Here is a 21,688-nt window from a genome sequence, read left to right on the forward strand (position 1 = left end):
ACGAAATGAAGGCAGAAATAAAGATGTTCTTTGAAACCAACGAGAACCAAGACACAACATACCAGAATCTCTGGGACACATTCAAAGCAGTGTGTAGAGGGAAATTTATAGCACTAAATGCCCACAAGAGAAAGCAGGAAAGATCCAAAATTGACACCCTAACATCACAATTAAAAGAACTGGAAAAGCAAGAGCAAACACATTCAAAAGCTAGCGGAAGGCAAGAAATAACTAAAATCAGAGCAGAACTGAAGGAAATAGAGACACAAAAAACCCTTCAAAAAATTAATGAATCCAGGAGCTGGTTTTTTGAAAGGATCAACAAAATTGATAGACCGCTAGCAAGATTAATAAAGAAAAAAAGAGAGAAGAATCAAATAGATGCAATAAAAAATGATAAAGGGGATATCACCACCGATCCCACAGAAATACAAACTACTATCAGAGAATACTACAAACACCTCTACGCAAATAAACTAGAAAATCTAGAAGAAATGGATAAATTCCTCAACACATACACCCTCCCAAGAATAAACCAGGAAGAAGTTGAATCTCTGAATAGACCAATAACAGGAGCTGAAATTGTGGCAATAATCAATAGCTTACCAACCAAAAAAAGTCCAGGACCAGATGGGTTCACAGCCGAATTCTACCAGAGGTACAAGGAGGAACTGGTACCATTCCTTCTGAAACTATTCCAATCAATATAAAAAGAGGGAATCCTCCCTAACTCATTTGATGAGGCCAGCATCATCCTGATACCAAAGCCTGGCAGAGACACAACAAAAAAAGAGAATTTTAGACCAATATCCTTGATGAACATTGATGCAAAAATCCTCAATAAAATACTGGCAAACAGAATCCAGCAGCACATCAAAAAGCTTATCCACCATGATCAAGTGGGCTTCATCCCTGGGATGCAAGGCTGGTTCAATATACGCAAATCAATAAATGTAATCCAGCATATAAACAGAACCAAAGACAAAAACCACATGATTATCTCAATAGATGCAGAAAAGGCCTTTGACAAAATTCAACAACCCTTCATGCTAAAAACTCTCAATAAATTAGGTATTGATGGGACGTATCTCAAAATAATAAGAGCTATCTATGACAAACCCACAGCCAATATCATACTGAATAGGCAAAAACTGGAAGCATTCCCTTTGAAAACTGGCACAAGACAGGGATGCCCTCTCTCACCACTTCTATTCAACATAGTGTTGGAAGTTCTGGCCAGGGCAATTAGGCAGGAGAAGGAAATAAAGGGTATTCAATTAGGAAAAGAGGAAGTCAAATTGTCCCTGTTTGCAGATGACATGATTGTATATCTAGAAAACCCCATTGTCTCAGCCCAAAATCTCCTTAAGCTGATAAGCAACTTCAGCAAAGTCTCAGGATACAAAATCAGTGTACAAAAATCACAAGCATTCTTATACATCAATAACAGACAAACAGAGAGCCAAATAATGAGTGAACTCCCATTCACAATTGCTTCAAAGAGAATAAAATACCTAGGAATCCAACTTACAAGGGATGTGAAGGACCTCTTCAAGGAGAGCTACAAACCACTGCTCAAGGAAATAAAAGAGGATACAAACAAATGGAAGAACATTCCATGCTCATGGGTAGGAAAAATCAATATCGTGAAAATGGCCATCCTTCCCAAGGTAATTTACAGATTCAATGCCATCCCCATCAAGCTACCAATGACTTTCTTCACAGAATTGGAAAAAACTACTTTAAAGTTCATATGGAACCAAAAAAAAGCCCGCATCGCCAAGTCAATCCTAAGCCAAAAGAACAAAGCTGGAGGCATCACACTACCTGACTTCAAACTCTACTACAAGGCTACAGTAACCAAAACAGCATGGTACTGGTATCAAAACAGAGATATAGATCAAGGGAACAGAACAGAGCCGTCAGAAATAATGCCACATATCTACAACTATCTGATCTTTGACAAACCTGAGAAAAACAAGAAATGGGGAAAGGATTCCCTATTTAATAAATGGTGCTCGGAAAACTGGCTAGCCATATGTAGAAAGCTGAAACTGGATCCCTTCCTTACACCTTATACAAAAATCAATTCAAGATGGATTAAAGACTTAAACATTAGACCTAAAACCATAAAAACCCTAGAAGAAAACCTAGGCATTACCATTCAGGACATAGGCATGGGCAAGGACTTCATGTCTAAAACACCAAAAGCAATGGCAACAAAAGCCAAAATTGACAAATGGGATCTAATTAAACTAAAGAGCTTCTGCACAGCAAAAGAAACTACCATCAGAGTGAGCAGGCAACCTACAAAATGGGAGAAAATTTTCGCAACCTACTCATCTGACAAAGGGCTAATATCCAGAATCTACAATGAACTCCAACAAATTTACAAGAAAAAAACAAACAAACCCATCAAAAAGTGGGCGAAGGACATGAACAGACACTTCTCAAAAGAAGACATTTATGCAGCCAAAAAACACATGAAAAAGTGCTCACCATCACTGGCCATCAGAGAAATGCAAATCAAAACCACAATGAGATACCATGTCACACCAGTTAGAATGGCAATCATTAAAAAGTCAGGAAACAACAGGTGCTGAAGAGGATGTGGAGAAATAGAAAAACTTTTACACTGTTGGTGGGACTGTAAACTAGTTCAACCCTTGTGGAAGTCAGTGTGGCGATTCCTCAGGGATCTAGAACTAGAAATTCCATTCGACCCAGCCATCCCATTACTGGGTATATACCCAAAGGACTATAAATCATGCTGCTATAAAGACACATGCACACGTATGTTTATTGCGGCATTATTCACAATAGCAAAGACTTGGAACCAACCCAAATGTCCAACAATGATAGACTGGATTAAGAAAATGTGGCACATATACACCATGGAATACTACTATGCAGTCATAAAAAATGATGAGTTCATGTCCTTTGTAGGGACATGGATGAAATTGGAAATCATCATTCTCAGTAAACTATTACAAGAACAAAAAACCAAACACCGCATATTCTCACTCATAGGTGGGAATTGAACAATGAGAACACATGGACACAGGAAGGGGAACATCACACTTCGGGGACTGTTGTGGGGTGGGTGGAGGGGGGAGGGATAGCATTGGGAGATATACCTAATGCTAGATGACGAGTTAGTGGGTGCAGTGCACCAGCATGGCACATGTATACATATGTAACTTACCTGCACATTGCGCACATGTACCATAAAACCTATAGTATAATAATAATAATAATAATAATAATAAAATAAAAAAATAAAGAAAATGTGGCACATATACACCATGGAATACTATGCAGCCATAAAAAAGGATGAGTTCATGTGCTTTGTAGGGACATGGATAAAGCTGGAAACCATCATTCTCAGCAAACTATCGCAAGGACAAAAAAACAAACACCGCATGTTCTCACTCATAGGTAGGAATTGAACAATGAGATCACTTGGACACAGGAAGGGGAACATCACACACCAGGGCCTGTTGTGCGGTTGGGGGAGTGGGGAGGGATAGCATTAGGAGGTATACCTAATGTAAATGACGAGTTAATGGGTGCAGCACACCAACATGGCACACGTATACATATGTAACAAACCTGCACGTTGTGCACATGTACCCTAGAACTTAAAGTATAATAAAAAAATTTAAAAACAAAACAAAACACTGAATGCTATCTTAGGCATCTATTTTATTATATGAGCTCTTTATAGGGTATGCATATGAAATGACAAACTACAGGAAACATATTAGAGAGTACAACTTAGAAAAGTGTTCACATCAATAGTACAGCATTTGATTCTTGGGTTTGTTAAGTATGACATGCAAGGGTAATGAGATTGTTGAAATATATAAATAAAATACACAATAATTTAAATAATTATGAAAAAAAAAGTATTTTCCTGTCAAATAAGGTATCAAAAGCATCAATCCAAGAAATAGAGAAAAATATATTAGGAACAGCTTGTATTTGTATGTTCTAAACTAAAATGGAACACTTCATCATCAATATTTTAATAAATAAATCTTCCAAATAAAAATACATATATAATATTATACACAAATATATATGGGAAATACAAACTTAGTTTTCAAGAGTGGACATCTTGGCAACACAAGGGACCCTTGTAGTGAAACTTTTCTGGATCTTTGTCAGTTATCAATACATTGCTTGTAATATGTATTAAGGTTTTGCAAGATATTAACTTCGAGGGAAACTATGTAAATACTATAAGAGATTGCTCTGCATTATTGATTACAACTGCAGAATCTACAATTATCTCAAAATAAAATGCTTAATTTAAAAAATGAAGGGGAAATAAACATGTTTTCAGTTTTTTTAAAAAAAGCATAAACATCTTGTGGGAATGGGATGGGAAGGAGATAACATGCTAATTTTCTTCCATAAATACATATTTATTGTATGGGGGTTATATTTAGAATAAATAATGAATTTTGAAATCTGCAAAAGTAACAGATTATATTTTGATAACACCGGACACCCCTGCTTGCAAATCACATCTCTGAAGTAATGTTAATCATATATTTTTTAATTTAAAAAGAAGATTGCAAAAAGCTTTTCAGACTATGTATCTGTGTTTACGAATTATATATATAGCTCATTGTATATAATCCCATATAAATCCATAATACCCATAGCATTATAGAAGTTTAATATTAAGAAGGTTGAATACATAATGCTTAATTAGATGACCTCATTTTCTCCTTACAATAATCCTAATTAGGTAATGTTCTTAATCACCCCTCACTGACAATAAACCCATTCCTTTGCACTTATCATGTGTTTTTGAATTGCAATATCATTTTACAAATATATGTACATATATGTTTGTGCATCTATGTATCTCTGCCGAACTATCTATCTACTTATCTATCTATCCACTCTCCTAATAAAGTTTCCATTTACTGCTTACCTACTATGACAAAGGTCAGAGCAAAGAGGTCACGGTCACGAGGGACCACAAGGCCAGTGGCTACAATGGCATGGCCCACAGGCCCAAGCTGTGGATGTCAGGCAGTCACCCTCCTAAAGCCACCAGGACTAGTTGTACATCATCAGTCACCAATCTAGAGATCAGCCTAGAGTATTTACCTTCTAGCAAGAAGGAAATGAAGATACAGCGAAAAAACGCTGAATTTTAGAAGCCTTTGTTTTCTCCAGTGCCATTGCCCATTTCCTCCCCACTTCCACAATACAGCTACCCATGTACCCAAAGCATCATGATAGAGAATGGTTCGGTGAAGGGCAAGGTTAACCTAAGATACTGTGAGTATTCTCAACAGGACAGACATAGAATGCTAAACTAGGCAAAGCCAGATGTAGGTGGAGCCAATTAAGATGATCAAACCAGTTAAAGAGACAACGGTCCTACATATTTTTTGCACACTGGAATACATGTTGAGCAAATTTGAGGCACCGCTCAGATATGGCCATAAATTTTTCTCCTTATCCTCAACTTAGTACTAAATATATGAGTACATCATACTCTTCCCAGTATGCCCGTTTCTTGTAGCCACCTGAAGTAACAGGATAGAAATCCACCTAAAATCAGATTCAGATGTCAAGACTGATAATGCCACACACACAGCAAGAGGGTATGAGAAGCTTTATTACTAACATAATGAGGCTTCTCAGGAGGGCACAGTGGGCCTCCCAAGCTGGTCCAAAAATGGCTTGAGAGACCAAGAATAGGAGACTGACTTGAGATTTGTGTGTTGTTTAAGGGGTAGGGCCAGGGTGAGAGTTCCTGTGCACAATCAGGGGCTTGCATGATTTGAATCTCTTACTGGTGCTAAAGGACAGAGCACCTAGACTTTCTTATAAGCTTACCTGGTGTGGGGCAGAAGGGAAAGATGCATGAGTGAGGCTTAAAAGTTGTCAGCAAACATTAAAAAATAGAGTTAGACTCTTTATTATATACTTCCACGTGGACATTTACTTTAGAAAACTTCATTCATGACAAGCTTCTCCTGTAGAAATCCCAGGCATGTGTAATAGTGCTTTACATAAGTGCAAAGAGCCAAGCCTCACTTAGAGCAACCCTGTCTTCAGCCTTAACTCACTACCACAGTCTAGTGTCTGTGGTTTCCTCTGGATCAATATGGTTTCCTCTGGATCAACATGGTTTCCTCTGGATCTTCACTGGTTCCTGGTGGAAGATTAACACTCTAGACATCTCTCTGAACTGGTGACTACTGAGGTACAACTGGTCTTGTTTTTGTTTTTGTTTTCTGTGCAGGTAACTGTTTGGGCCTGTTGACCAGACCATTCACCTCTGTGTATATATATGTATATACACAGTTATATACATATATAGTTTGCCGATAGTAAGTTTTATATAATATATATATACATATACGTATATATATACATATATATACAGAAATGAGTTATCTCTCACTAGAAAGATTAAGAATAATATCTAACAGAATTACAGTAAGGAGAAAATAAACAGAGAAAGTTTGTTTTGACACATAGTAGGCCTTCAATACATGTTAGTTTTTTACTCCTCTCTTCTGAAAATGAGGTGATGCTCACATAAATAGCATAACACTCAGGGACCACAGGAAAATGTAAACACAAAAAGTGAAGTGTACATACTATTATATATTGTAAGAATTTTGGTGCTCTTTTGGAGTGCTATGATATGTTACCTGATGGAGGTGAGAAGAGGGATAGATGCACCATTCATTTTCATTCTTTCATAAACATTCCCGTCTATTATTCTGTCTTTATATTTAACATCAGAAGTGCACATTTCCATCGAAGTTGAAAAATAACGGTTCACAATCCCTGAATATGCAAAATTCAGTCAAAATGTCTGTGCCATTGAGTACAAATAGTAAGTTATCGGTTAATAGTTTGCCGATAGTAAGTTATTGGCAAAACTGTTGCATGTGTCTATTACATGATAAAACAGAAGTCAGTTTATAGCTTACATTGGGATTCTGAAGTGGCATTGGCATAAATCTGTATTTAATTGGCCTTTTAAAATTGTCATAACTTTCCGTGTAATAAAAGGTGTCTAGCACCACCATGAGTGTACTGAAGCTGGAAAAAAATGGTGAGAAGGCAAAAGGTTTCAATTTATAGAGAACATCCTTGGGTATAAACAGAGGCCTGTAATGGAAAGCCTACTAGGTAATCAGAGGAAGCCTGAGACAAAGACTGTGGCTGAACTCTGTAGTAAAGGACAGTCTATCGGAAACAATTCATTTCAATATCCACAGGGCTACCTGTGTAGACAAAAGACCAAGGAACAAGAGGGATTTGAGATGTCTCAGAAGATTTCTGTTTTGACAAATGATTCAAGGACCAAAAAGCACCTGCATGCCTTGAATCTATGAAAGACCTATGGGAACTTTACTCAGTCACATCCCCAGAAAATGAGAGCAACGTGACCAGAACATATCTGTGATATCTGCCTGACTCCACGTGGAGAATGTGATCAGACTGGTCAATGGAGACACAAGACACTTACAGGACTTCTTTTAGGAAGCAGAACACGTAAAGCAAAAAGTCACTCCATAGGGTTTAAGGTAAATTTAAGATGTTCTTCCTCACACCTTCTCCTAAGATGTTTACAATCAAATCATTCTTCAAGTGTTTTAACAATTAATAACTGTTTGTAGATATGGACCATTGTGTTTAGACCAAAGAGATGAGATTACCCATGCATATATTTGGGCCATTAAGTAGAATGTTGAAATAGGTGAAAGAAAATATTTTGGTTTGTTTGTGTTGTTTAAGCTCATTCCTGGCCACTGCAGCAGGAGCCAAGAGAAATGGAGAAAGCAGAAGAGCCTTTTCCTTTATTCTTGAGTTAATCTATACACCACAGATATCCTTTGCCAGGTGTTCCAGACGGTCCCAGGAATATCTGTCAGTGTTGAGTAGGACTGCTTTACTTTTATTGAAGGTCTTGACATAAAGGTTCTGGAATTCAAAACTGCTATGGAAGTATGATTTCTCCTATATATATAAGCCTATGTTTATTGACAAGGACCTGGATTTAGCAAACAAGGGAAAAACTACAAGAGTGCAGCCATGAAGTACACAAAACAGAAAGAACTGCACATTCATGTGTGTATGCATGCACACACACACACACAACCAATTTTACATTTGACAATTGATAAAGTGATAATGAAAAGTGATTATTCAAATTTACACTGAAACCTAACATTATATGCCAGAGACTGTTTACCTGTATCAGGCACATATAATGTTTCCAAAATTCTGTCTCAGTTGCTTCTCATGATTACAAAATATTTATATCTGTTCCACAAAATACCTTCCAAAATAAATTTTTTTTTGAGTAAGAAACTATATTGCATTTTGTTCTCTCTCTCTATTCAACCACAAGATATCCAATATTAAGTTTGATGTATATGCTTATGATAAATCTATAAATCTATATTTTATTCATATCTATAGCTACATCTATATCTATTATAGATAAATATATAATGCATATGTAAGTATATTCACATACTACTCTGCATCTTTATATTTTCAATTCTATGTCATTTTTCTTATTTGCATTTCTTTAATCACTAGGACATTTCGATATATTTTCATATGTTTGATTATAATTTAAGGTTCTTTTGTAAGTAATATACATACGATCTTTTATTCTCTCCATTGGAATTATTAATACAAGTATTAGGTTGGTGCAAAAGTAATTGTGGTTTTTGTCATTAAAGGTAATATATTAGCCACATGCCTATAGTATACATTATAAATATAATCTGCCAATGTTCCCTATATATCGACTTTTTTCCCACACAGAATCTCCTTCCTAAGCTTTCCTTTCGCTTTCTAATTGGGAACATTATATGGCTCATTGTGAAACAATCGACCCTTGTACTGGAGAGCATTGACCTCTGCCTGACCATCTCAATCATAAATAAGGAGATTGGCTGGGCGTGGTGGCTCAAGTCTGTAATCCCAGCAGTATGGGAGGCCGAGGCGAGTGGATCACTTGAATCCAGGAGTTTGAGACCAGTCTGGCCAACATGGGGAAACCCCATCTCTACTAAAAATACAAAAATTAACTGGGCATGGTGGCGCATGCCTGTAATCCCAGCTACATGGGAGGCTGAGGCAGGAGAATCGCTGGAACCCAGGAGATGGAGGTTGCAGTGAGCAGAGATCATGCCACTGCACTCCAGCCTGGGCAACAGAGTGAGACTCTGTCTCAAAAAAAAAAAATGTATATATAGATACAGATATATAGATAACCGAGGCATTTTTTATTAGTTTCATTTTTCTGTATCCTCTTCACCTCCTAGTTTAAGATTGGATTAGTTTCACTTACCATGTTCTTGAGGTTCATCCATGTTGCAGCATGTACACATATTTTTACTGCTGAATAGCATTTCATTATGTGGACATACCACCTTTGTTTATTCATTTACCAGTTAATAGATATTTGGATTGTTTCCAATGTGGAAGCATAATTATGCTGTTGTAAACTTTCATGTAAGAGTCTTTGGGTGGACATAAGTTTTCATTTTTCCTGGGTAGATTCCTAGTAGTGGTATTGTTGGAACATATAATAAATTTATATTTAACTTTTATGTTTTCAAAATTTCTATTTTTAAGTATAAAAAGTTTCATAATAAAACTAGTATCTAGTTATCTTTGGATTTTTGAAAACTTTCTAATGAAGTTATGGTTATTCACATTTGTTAACTTGTTATAATTTCTCTTTGGTAAATTGTCTTTTCACATCCTTTCTCTAGTGCAGACTTCATATTTTAATTATCAATCTATATTAGCTGTTTATGCTGATCATTTTTATTGTTTTTCTCAGTTTTTTTGCCTTTTAAATTTGCTTCTATTTATGACATTACAGAAGAATTTTAAAGAAATGAGAATATTTACATTTGTGGAGTTTTTTCACTTCTTTTTATCTTAGAAATTTTTCGTTCCTGTAAACATTTATGTTATTTAATCATAGATTTTTATCAATTACATTATAGAATTTTAACTCTTAAATTTAATTGGTATGTGTTTAGTGAAATGTCATAAGCCAAGGGTTATAAACAGAAGTCCTCACCTCCTAAAAATAATTGCCCAGAATCATTTATGGAATAATAATGTATTTTAATATTTGAATATAATAAGTCTCTTCAAATAATTTTTTTACATTTTACTTCTTAAGCTGTTTTCCAAAGTGGCTGCATAAATTTGTATTCCATCCAGTAATATATAAAGTTTCTAGTTTCTCCATAACCTCATATTTGTTATTGTCTGTCTTTAGGTTATAGCCATTTTAGTGGGCAGGGAGTTAAATCTCATTTTTGTTTTAATTTGCATTTCCCTAATGTTTAATGATTTTGAATATCTTTTCACCATATCTTCTTTCATTAAATGCTTATTCAAATCTTTTGCCTTATTTATTTGGATTATTTGCATTCATGTTATTCAGCTGTAGACAATCTTTTAATATTATTAATATTTCATTAGATATATGATTTGCAAACATTTTATCCTAATGTGGGGTATGTCTTTCATTTTCTTAATAGTATTTTTGGGGTTAGGAAGGTGGGGCAGGAAATGCAGTTTTTCATTATAAATGTAATGACTCCCATGTCCTAACTTCAATTCTTTAACCTCATGTATACAAATTAAATTTAAAAATTATTCTAACTTATGTAAACAAAAAAATAGTATTTTTGAAGTGTAAAAGTTTTTTATTTTGATTAAGTACAATTTATCATATTTTTAAATGGATTATGCTTTTGGTGTTATTCCTAAGAAATCTTTGCTTAATTCAAGGTTACAAAGATTTTCTCCTATATTTTATTCTAAAAGTTTTATGCTTTTAGCTTGTACATTTAGGTCTATGATCCATTTTGAGGTCATTATTGTGCATAATTTGCAAGGGAAGGGTGTAAGTTTATCTTTACCATAAATGCAGAAGTTTATTTGTGAACTTTCAGTTCTGACCCACTGATATACCTATCTGTGCTTATGCTAGTATCATACTGACATAACTAGAGCATTATAGTAAGTTTTGAAATAAGGAAGTGTAAGTCCTACAACTTTGCTCTTCTTTTTCAAGATTGTTTTGGCTATTTTGGGACCTTTGCCCTGCCATATAAATTTTAGTATCGGCTTGTCAGATTTTCTCTTCTTTTTTTTTTTCAGAAACACCTGCTGAAATTTTGATAGGGATTGTATTGGATCTGTAAATCAATTTGGGGAATATTGCCATGTCTTTTGATTCATGAGCATGAGCTGTCTGTATTCACCTGTCTCTCCAGTTTTGGGGCCAAGCAGTTTGTCCTGTGACCTAAATTCTCTGATGGATATGAGCAAAGTTGTTCATTTTTCAGTTTTTTTCATTCCTTTTCCTTGTTATAAGGACAATAGTGATGACTTTCAAGCTCTTTATCTGTCAGACCAGAAAACAGAAGTCTAAATTAACACTAACTTAGTTCCAGGAAGATATAAAAACTTTGCTTCAATATATATCCATTCTTCTGCCCCCCTTTGTGTTATTATTATCATATATATTACATTGATGTGTATTATAAGCCCCCAAAATACAGTGTTATAATGATTGCCCTATGTAATCTTGCATCTGTAAGAAGTTAAGAGAAGTTGAGAGTAAAAATATCTTTATGTTTTTTTACATTAACCCACACATTTACTCTTTTCATTAATCTTCATTTCTTCCTGTAGATCCTAATTACCATCTGGTGTCATTTCTTTATTCCAATATAGTGCCATTACTCCACCTTCCTTTGTGTTATCATTGTAATAAATATAACATCTTTCATGTTACGAAGCTATCAATACAGTTTTATAATTATTATTTTATGCAATTGTGTGTTAAGTCATTTAAAAGGAAAGAAATAGGTTGAATCCAGATTTTTGGCTATTGTGAATAGTGCTGTAATAAATGTGGGAATGCAGATAGCTTTTTGATACATTGATTTCCTTTCTTTTGGATATATATCAAGTAGTGGGATTGCTGGATCATATGGAATTTTCATTTTTAGTTTTTTGAGGAACTTCTATACTGTTCTCCATAGTAGCTACACTAATTTACATTCCCACCAACAATGTGTGAGGGTTCTCCTTTCTCCACATCATCACCAGCACCTGTTATTGTCTGTCTTTTTGATAAAATACATTTTACCTAGAGTGAAATGATATCTCATTGTAGTTTTTATTTTAATTTCTCTGATGATTAGAGATGTTGAGCATTTTATATGCCTGTTGGCCATTTGTACCTATCAAAGGAAGAATAGGTTAAAACATGTGGTTTGCATATCCAATGGAATATTCTTCAGTCATAAAAAAAGAATGAAATACTGTCATTTCCAGAAACATGGATGGAACTGGAGGTCATTATGTTAAGTGAAACAAGCCAAGCACAAAAAAACACATTGATTGTTCTCACTCATATCTGGAAGCTAAAAAATGATCTCACGGAGATAGAGAGTAGATTGGTGGTTACCAGAGACAGGGAAGGACAGGAAGGAAGGGAGATGAAGAGAACTTGATCAATGGATGCAAATACATGATTTGATACATGTAATAAGACCTAGGGTTTGATCAGTAGGGTAACTATAGTTTTCAATAATCTATTGTACATTCCAAAATAGCTAGAAGAAAGTAATTCAAATGTTTTTAACGTAAAGAAAAGACAAATATTTAAGGTGATGGATATCCCAAGTACACTGATTTGATCTTTGCAAATTATATGAATGTATTGTTATCACATGTACCTTCAAACTATGTATATCTATTAGCATCAATGAAAATATTTTTAAGAAGAGAGAAATAATACATATATATATATATACTGTTACATTTACCTATGTAATTATCTTTACCAGTGCTCATTATTTCATTGTATAGATTCATATTAGCATTTGGTGTTATTTCATTTTAGCCTGCAAAAATTTCCTTAGTATTTCTTGTAAAGACAGGACTACTAGCAATGAATTCTTTCAGTCTTTGTTTACCTGGGAATATCTTTTTTCACACTGTCACTTTTGAAGTATGGTTTTACTATTAGGTTGGTGCAAAAGTAATTGCAGTTTTTTACTTCTAATGTTCATTACTTTTAATGGCAAAAAACTCAATTACTTTTGCACCAGCCTAATAGATATGCAATTTTGGCTTGACATTTTTTTCTTTCGTTCTGCGCCTTGACAGTCATCCCTTTGTTTTCTGGCCTCCATTGTTTCTGATGACAAATCAGCTATAATATTATTGTGACTTTCTTGTATTTGATGATTCCATTTTGTCTTACTGCCTTCCAGGTTTGCTGTCTTTGGTTTTCAACAGTTTGTGATGTGCTAACATCTCTTACTCTTTATTCTATTTACAGTTAGTTGAGATTCTTAGATATTTAGATTAGCACTTTTCATCCAATTTGGGATGTTTGGGGACATCATTTCTTCAAATATGTTTTAACAGGTTTATTTCAATGTAGCTCACATATCATACAACTCATCCATTTAAAATGTATAATGCAATGGGTTTTAGTATTTCCACAGAATTGTGCATTAGTCACCACAACCAATTCTACAACATTTTAGTCATCTCTAAAAGAAACCATACTTAACTGTCACCCCAATCTCCCCATACCTCTGAGCTCTAGGCAATCACTAATATACATTTTGTTTGTATAGATTTGCCTATTATGGACATTTCACATAAGTGAAATTATATAAAATATGTTATTATTCGTGACTGGGTTCTTAAAGTTAGCAAGTTTTCAAGATTCATCCATGTTGGAGCATGTATCAGTACTTCATTTATTTTTATGCTGAATGATAGTCCATTGTATGAATATACCACCTTTACCCATTCATAAGTTGGTGGACATTCAAGTTGTTTTAAATTTTGGGCTATTATGAATAATGTTGCTATGAAAATTCATGCACAAGTTTTTGTGTGGATATATGTTTTCATTTCTGTGTACATGACTAGGAGTGGAATTGCTGGATTATATGATAACGCTATGTTTAACAATGTGAATACCTGCTAAACCATTTTCAAAAGTGGCTGCACCATTTTATATCCCCACCAGCAAAGTATGAAGTTTGCAGTTTCTCCACATCCTTGCCAACACTTACTATTTTTATTATAGACATCCTAGTGGGTGTGAAGTGGTATCTTATTGTGGTATTGATTTGTATTTCTCTAATGGCTAATGATGTTGAGTATCTTTTCATCTGCTTATTGGCCATTTGTATATCTCCTTTGGAAAAATGTCTATCCAGTTCCTTTGTCCATTTTAAGTTCAGGTGTCTTATAACTTTTGAGTTGTAAGCGTTTATTTATATGTTCCATATACAATTTCCTTTTAATACATATGATTTGCAAAAATGTTCTCCAATTCTGTGGGTTGGGTTGCCTTTTCACCTTGATGGTATCCTTTGAAGCATAAAAGCTTTTATTTTGATAAATGCCAATTTATGTACTTTTTATTTTGTTACATATATTTTTGTTGTCATAAAAAATAAACCATTTCTTAATTCAAAGTCACAAAGACGACTTTTGTTTCCTTCTAAGACTTTTAGAGTTTATCTCTTACTTTTAGATCTTTGATCATTTTGAATTAATTTATATATATGTATATATATTTGAGACAGAGCCTCGCTCTGTGGCCCAGGCTGGAGCGCAGTGGTGCAATCTGGGCTCACTGCAACCTCCACCTCCCGGGTTCAAGCAATTCTCCTGCCTCAGCCTCCCGACTAGCTGGGATTACAGGCACACACCACCATGCCCCATTAATTTTTGTATTTTTAGTAGAGATGGGGTTTCGCCATGTTGGCCAGGCTGGTCTCCAACTCCTGACCTCAGATGATCCCCCCATCTCGGCCTCCCAAAGTGCTGGGATTACAGGCGTGAGCTACTGCGCCCAGCCAGTTTTTGTATATTTGCATGTGGATAGTCAGTTGTCCCTACACCATTTGAAGACAACACACCAATTTCTTCCACTAAATGGTATTGGCACTCTTTTCTTATATCAGATAACCATAAATATATAGGTTTATTTCTGGATTCTCAACTGTACTCCAACAGACATCTATATGTCTATTTTTTACCAATACCACCATCGTAATAAATGTAGCTTTGTAGTAAGTTTTAAAATTGGGAAATTGAATTCCTCCAACTTTTTATTTTCCATGATTGTTTGGCTATTCTGAATCCATGCATTTTATTTGGATTTTAGAATGAACTTGTCATTTTCAGAAAAGAAGTGAAGTGGTATTTTGATACGGGTTGTGTGGAATCTGTACATAAAATTGGGGCATAATGCCATCTTAATAATATTCTGTCTTCAGATCCATGAGCAGGAAATTTTCTCTCATTTGTTTAGATTTCATTTTATTTCTTTCAATGATATTTTATAGTTTTAAGTATACAAGTTATCTACTATTGGTTAAATTTATCTCCAAATGTTTTATTCTTAATGGTATTATAAATGGAATTGTTTTATAAATTGTATTTTCAGATTGTTCATCACAAGTGTATAGAAATGAATTTATGTTTGCATATTTATCTTGTATATTACCACCCTGTTGAACTTGTTTAATAGTTCGAACCATCCTATGGGGCCTGTTTATGGATTCCAATGGGGAAGGAATGGCTGAAACCTCTTGAATGATACTGCTGTTTACCTCTTGAGTGTATGGCCTCCAGTGCCCAGAGAACAGAAGTACTCAGACCCTGCTTACTTGCAGCTGCCCACATCCCATGAGGATGTGGGTACTCACTCACAGACTAAACCCAGCAGTCACCTTCATTCATTCATAACCACATGCTGAAAGACAAGAATGTGCCATGCTGTGTGCCAGGCAGCATGACAATGCCTACATTAGCTCTAAGGCTCAGCCAGCCCCTATTTCTCTGTCTCATATTTAAATGGTTGTGAAGAGGACTTACTCCAGCCACAGAGATTTCCTTCCTAGGAAAGCTGCCCCATTGGGGCCACACCAATATGGGTGACCTGCTTCCATCTCTGCTCATCAAGGTCTGTTGATAAGTTCAAACTGTAGAGAGGGCCCCTCAGAGAGGATACTTCCCAGTATGACATCCCCATAATGGCTGGCCAAAACTTCTCCTCAGCTTCTTTGTGTGACCCTCTCTCCCATACTCTCTGCACACTCCTTTCTCTGGGTCTAATACATCACTCAAGATCCCCTATATTAATTTACCCTCAGAGAATGTAAACATAATTTATGTACACAGCCACGTGTATGATTACACATTGAAGCAGAGATTCCAAAGAATTATGTATTTTGGGCAAAATAAATAAGACCTCGAAAAGCATGGAAGGAGAAAATAACATAATACTTTTTCTTCCCATATTACTTGAAATAATATTGCTCTTTATGACATTCCTATATTAATTTTGCCCCACCACACACATACATTTTCCAGAACATGGGAATTTTTGAGACATCTTTTGTAAAGCTACAGTTTTTTTTTTTTAAAAAAAGAAGAAAAACAGAAAGAATTATTCAATGTTTTGGTGTCTTAAACCTCTTGTTTTGTGAGAGGATAATGATTCCTGTCTTCAAGAGGGGGCAAGTTCTTGGAGTGATTCTGAATCACCAATAGAACTTGATAGCCTTGTCAATGGAAACAGTCAAACAATCATAATTTTTTCACAGGGATAAGTGAATGAATGGATAGATATTATCCCAGGCATCCCAGTTTGAAAACGTCATTTCTAAATGGCTTGGTAGCATCTGAATAGCAAATTCTGTGTGGATAGAACATGATTGAGCTTGGTCAAGAACTCTGAATAATAGCAAAATGAATACCTAGAAAAAGTAGCAAAACTCTCATTCACAGATATGTGTCTATGGCATCAGGGAATTATCTCCACAATGTCTTTGGCCAGCAACCACAGTTCTATCTGGTAGTCAGATCTAAACTCTGAAGAAATAATAAGTGCAAAAAAGAAATATGTAAAAGATATTGATAGTGAGTGTTAAATTTTGCCTAAGCTTGTCAAAGCAGTCTGTGTTGGGATAAAACTCACTGAGCTGATGAAAGGAGTTGAGGCTACAAAGGAGGGGAAAAGCCTCTGAATAATCTCTGGTAGGATACAGAGATAAAACAAATGAAAGAGCAAGTATTAACACATGAGGAGAGTGCTCTGATTGAGAATATGACTCCAGAATGCAGGCAAAAACTCGCTGGTAGATGGGAGTCCATGAAACTTAGAGTCAGAGAAAATTTAAGGGGAGTATATAATTTTCAGAGGGACAGGTTTGATTAATTATAAACAATTTCCTTTGAAATCCACTTCCTACTAATGAAGGTTTAGGAAACTGAACATCAACTTATCTTTACTACCGTCAGTGCTCCTGGTTCTTCTCTGCCGCCATGAATGACTGGCAGATACATGGGCACTTTTCTTCTTACTAACATTTGTGCTAATTCATTGTGTAAAGGAACTATGTAGCATCCTGTAGAAACCAATGTGTTCTTTCCTTAATTGGTCCTACACCGGGATGACCTCAGACCCCTGTAGTGTCCAGTCAGTTATCTCTGAGCCCTGTCTATTCACCTGAGATGACCCCAGTCTTCACTCCAGTTATACTAGACTCCCTCTCCCTTCCACCCATCCAGCCTCCATAAGTCCTGCCCATTGTTCTGGGTACAGCTCCTCTTCAAGGAGACTCTGACATCTCCAGTGAGGCTACCCTTCTCTTTTATACATTAATGTAGTTTTACAGAGGTCATCCTAACTTCCACGCAGACCTAGACCTTGTTCAGTGGTTATCTTGATATTTCACAGCACATAGGCCACAGGGGATGTTGAGAGTGACCACATAAATGCTCATTGATTCTGGCGATCATGATATCTCTGGGACTGAGGTTCTGTGGTGCAGTGGTTAAGAGTACTGGCCCTAAAGCCATGTCATACTGTTCATATCATCATGTTCAAATCCAAGACGTGGCCCTCACTAACTTAACAACTCTATTGATGATGAAAATAGTGATGGTGTAGGTGAAATCCTGCTCCCTGTACCAAGAGGCCTAGGTGTTGAGGGTCATGAGTAATGACTAGTCCCTGAGGTGCTGTGTCATTCAGGCAGAAACACAGGTTGTTGACATAGAAAAACTGAAGTAAGGAGTAGGGTATTAAAACTTTTAGAAATACTATATTCCAGGTATTATACATTTTTATCTCCCTTGATCCTACCATTTTTATTACCATGACTCATATCAAGTGTTAGGAGAAGTGACTTTCCTCAGAGAAAAAATAATGTGAATTACTTTTCAGGGACTCAAGCCCTGGAAATACTAAACATCCCAATATTTTTCTATCCCATCATGTGGACTTTCAATAGATTTTCAATGTCCTCACGTATACTGTTTGTATTTGCTCTTAAATAGCAAACTATACTACATTTTAAAATTAAAAAGCTATAAAATTTGAAATGTCTTATGTATAGAGATATATGTATATATACATATGGCTTTATATACATATAACTACATATTAATGTCTTTGGTATAGCTTTCTCCATATATAGCATACACAAATTGTGCATAAATAGCATACAAATTATTTATAAGTGCATATATATATATATGCACACATATATACATACATACATACATACACACAAAAAAGGTGTAGGAAAGTATTTATGACCTATATTGAAGACATGGGGTTAGTATGCTTGGCATATAAAGATCTCTTAACAAATAGAGAAATTGGCAAATAATAACAACAGAATGCACAAAGAACTATGTAAATATACAATAAATATTTGAAAATGTGCTCAACCAAATGAAATGGCAAATAAAAATCCAGAGATATCATAATAAGGAAAAGAGGTAAGGTAATATATTACACAGAGGGTAATCACGATTTTGCAAAGAAATGTATTTTACGTGTTTATACATTGGAGTGTTTTTATATCTGAGAATACATTACAGAAAGAGAAACAATCTGAAGAATATGCACCAAGTGATTAACAGTGAATGGATAATTAAGTACCTAAAATTGCTACTAACAATTGCTAACATGTGTTGGATCTTTCAGCGCTCAAGCAATGCCGTGAGGTGTACTTAGAGAATGCGTTAAGTCACTTTTCTTTTTGGTAGAATGTAAGATTAGAAGTGTGAGTATTCCTTTAACAGTAAAAATCAACTTGAATCTCCAATGGGCTTTCTGGCTAAAAGTTGAAGGCCAAGTAAAAATCTTGGAGCAAGGGCATTTTTTTTTTCTCCTTGCTTCAACTTACTGCTCATAGCGCCTGCCACTCAAAAAAGAGAAATGAAGCCTGGCGCTAGTAAAATACTTAGGTTATTCTCTGATATCCTCATTTTTTAAGGTGTATATAAGATACCTTTTCTCCTTTGGATCTTTCAAATGTCTGAAATTTCCTAAGATAGTTACATAAGTCATAAAACAGCAGTTATTATGAAAATGAATGATGATTTTAAAATTTTATCAGTTGATAGACATACTTCAGCAGTAAGATCATTACTCAAGGAGAACTACAAACCACTGCTCAAGGAAATCAAAGAGGAAACAAGCAGATAGAAAAACATTCCATGCTCATGGATAGGAAGAATCAATATTGTGAAAATGGCCATACTGCCCAAAGTAATTTATAGATTCAATGCTATTCCCATCAAACTACCATTGACATTTCTCACAGAATTAGAAGAAACTATTTTAAAATTCACGCAGAGCCAAAAAAGAGCTTGTATAGCCAAGACAATCCTAAGTAAAAAGAACAAAGCTGGAGGCATCACACTACCTGACTTCAAACTATACTGCAAGGCTACAGTAACCTTGTAGAACAGCATGGTTCTGGTACAAAAACAGACACATAGACCAGTCGAACAGAATAGAGAACTCAGAAATATGACTGCACACATACAGCTATTTGATCTTCGACAAACCTGACAAAAACAAGCAATGAGGAAAGGATTACCTATTTAATAAATGGTGTTGGGAAAACTGGCTAGCCATATGTGGAAAACTGAAACTTGACCCCTTGCTTACACTTTATACAAAATTTAACTCAAGATGGATTAAAGACTTAAATGTCAAACCCAAAACTGTAAAAACCCTGGAAGAAAATTTAGGCAATACCATTCAGGACACAGGCACAGGCAAATTGCCAAAAGCAATTGCAACAAAAGCAAAATGTGACAAATGGGATCTAATTAAACTAAAGAGCTTCTGCACAGAAAAAGAAACTATCATCAGAGTGAACAGGTAACCTACAGAAGAGAAAATTTTTGCAGTCTACCTATGTGACAAAGGTCTAATATCCAGAATCTACAAGGAACTTACATTTACAAGAAAAAAACAAACAACCCCATTAAAAAGTGGGCAAAGGACATGAACAGACACTTCTCAAAAGAAGACATTTATGTGGCCAACAAACACACGGAAAAAAGCTCAACATCACTGATCATTAGAGAAATGCAAATCAAAGTCACAATGAGATACCATCTCACACCAGTCAGAATGGCAATTATTAAAAAGTTAAGAAACAAGAGATGCTGGCAAGGTTGCGGAGAAACGGAAACACTTTTACATTGGTGGGAATGTAAATTAGTTCAACCATTGTGGAAGACGGTGTGGCAATTCCTCAAATATCTAGAACCAGAAATATCATTTGACCCAGCAATCCCATTACTGGGTATACACCCAAAGGAATAGAAATCATTCTATTACAAAGATACATGCACACGTATATTCATTGCTGCACTATTCACAATAGCAAAGACGTGGAACCAACCCCAATGCCCATCAATGACAGGATTAAGAAAATGTGGTACATATACACCATGAAATACCATGCAGCCATAATAAAGAGTGAGATCATGTCCTTTGAAGGGACATGGATCGAGCTGGAAGCCATTATCCTCAGCAAACTAATGCAGCAACAGAAAACAAATACTGCATGTTCTCACTTATAAGTGGAAGCTGAACAATGAGAACACATGTACACAGGGAAGGGAAAAACACACACTGGGACCTGTCAGGGGTTGGGGGGGGGGGCGGTGAGGGAAAGCCTTAGGAAAAATAGCTAATGCATGCCAGGCTTAATACCTAGGTCATAGGTTGATTGGTGCAGCCAGCCACCATGGCACACGTTTGCCTATTTAACAAAATGCACATCCTGCACATGTATCCCAGAACTTAAAAAAAAAAAAAAAAAAAAAAAGAAAAGAAAATGAAAATTAAGGGCTGGGAGCGGGGACTCCAAGGAACACAAAGTTTGTGGAATCGATTAGTATGTATCCTCCTATCTCAGTCTTGACTCTTTGCTGACTTTCCTACCTTGGGCGCCACCCCGAGACCGCCCATTTCAGTGGGCCTCTGTGTTTGGAGAGATGAACTTCGAAAGACTGGAACACTTCCGCCTGTCAGGCCAGAAGAAATTTCCTGACACCACAGCTGGAAACCCGTGTGCATTTCAGTTCAGGAAAGAATGGTAGGCTTGGTGGGGGGAGCTCCCGCAAAAGGGGAACTAATACAGAAACACTCTGGTATGTCTCTGCTTCTCTTGTTCCAGCGCCGTTTTCCCTATATCCGGAATTCGCCCTTGCGCATTCCAATACCTGAAGCGACCACAGGGCACAGGACAGGGAGCCCTCCGACAGAAAGAGTCGCGGCGCTAAACAA

General features: G+C 35.8%; 1 long non-coding RNA gene across 1 annotated transcript in view; it reads right to left on the reverse strand.

Annotated features, from left to right (window-relative positions):
• LOC134760909 (uncharacterized) overlaps positions 1–21,671 on the reverse strand; it is a 29,750-nt gene extending 8,079 nt beyond the window's left edge. Inside the window, exon 1 of the long non-coding RNA XR_010138984.1 lies at positions 21,344–21,671. This is a non-coding gene — a long non-coding RNA (uncharacterized LOC134760909). The remainder of the gene's footprint in view (positions 1–21,343) is intronic.
• Positions 21,672–21,688: the final 17 nt, after the last annotated feature.

Source organism: Pongo abelii, chromosome X, assembly GCF_028885655.2.
Source record: "Pongo abelii isolate AG06213 chromosome X, NHGRI_mPonAbe1-v2.0_pri, whole genome shotgun sequence".
Taxonomy (NCBI): Eukaryota; Metazoa; Chordata; class Mammalia; order Primates; family Hominidae; genus Pongo; species Pongo abelii.